Here is a 1,550-nt window from a genome sequence, read left to right on the forward strand (position 1 = left end):
TGATTTATTTTTTGACATGGCTTATTTTATTGATTAAAATGCTGACATGGATGAGGTGGCAGTGTTATGCTGGCTTTTTAATTATTATTTTAATAAATGGGTTTGACAGCTAGGACCTTCGTTTGCCACCTCAGCATTTTCTGTCACTGGGTTGACCGTAGGGACTATTTTAAAAACGATTTTTGAAAATCAGAGACTGACCTAGGAGCTAAATCAATTTAGGGACCAAATTGTAAATAGGCCTAAAATGTTGCGACCAAAAGTGCATTTTCGCCTATTTTTATTATAAGCTTCACCCTAAATCTTATTACGAACAATTTGGTTTGAGTGTGACTTTTTGGTTGTTTGTAGTCTTTTAATTAATGATTTGCTTATAATCATTTTTTTTTTCTAATTAATATTATAACTAGTTTAAAGAATCAACTAAAACTTCTACATTCAAGTTACACCTAATGTAGGGGGCAAGTGTAGTTTCTCTGCTGCCCGAGAGTTCAGTGTGTATCTCTGAACTCTCTTGCACTGTAGAATTGGTTGGTCCCTTCATTTGAAGGTGGTGTTAGGTCCCTAGGAATACCAAGTGTATTACTAGGCTTGTGGGTTTTTCTTCAGGGGTTTGGGAAACAAATTTCAAGGTAGTGTTTTGGACTTTCAGGCAATCTCAATGGAGTTTGGTCCCAATTTACGTGTGCCTCCATTTGTGGTTTCGAAGAAGAAATCAATTACGGTGCCGGGATTCTTTTCTACAAGAAAGATGAACAACAAAGCCGGACAAGCTTCTCAGTCAAGGGAAGAGGAGCCATCGACTCAGCAGAACCAAACCGAGAAGCTTTCCGGGCTGGTACATGAGCCAACCAGTGAGCCAATCAGAGCTGAACATTATAGGCAGGGAAGGGACAAGCATTCAATGAGTAACGATTGGAGTGATACGAATCTCACTAATCATGGTAGCCTGGAATTTTCGCTGCCATTATCTCCCACAATTAATGGGATTTTAAGCTGTCCTAAAGGCATTGATACGGAGTTAAATGTGGGGAATGATGACAGCTCACCAATTATTGCTCCTATTAACTCTAATTCCCAGCAATCCCAACGGCAAGTGTTTAATATGGATATTCTAGACAAGGAAAAAAGCGCAACAACAACAATGAAGGGTAATGAGCCAGATCAGTCCAATCAGCCTCCACACTGTGCCATTTGAAAACCACCTCCATGGCCGATCCTGAAGGTGAACTCTGATGATGCGATTTTCAGGGAACAAAATTCTGTGGATGTTGTTTTGATATAGGATGTGGATTAGTGTCGTTTTGGAGATCAACTATTGATGTAATTGTGGAGGGTTCGGGCACAAATTATATCAATACAATGTTTCAAGAAGAAGATAGGGCAGGGATTGGAGTAATCATCCGAGAATGCCAAGGAAAAGGCTTGGCACACATGGTCGGAATCATCCCTCTCCCCCTAACTGTCATAAAGCTTGAAACTTTGGCTATATCAAAGGCTTTACAATTTGATGCTTATCTAAGTTTGGAATATGTCATCCCAGAGGGAGT

Source organism: Quercus robur, chromosome 5 (genome assembly GCF_932294415.1).
Source record: "Quercus robur chromosome 5, dhQueRobu3.1, whole genome shotgun sequence".
In the NCBI taxonomy this organism is placed as follows: Eukaryota; Viridiplantae; Streptophyta; class Magnoliopsida; order Fagales; family Fagaceae; genus Quercus; species Quercus robur.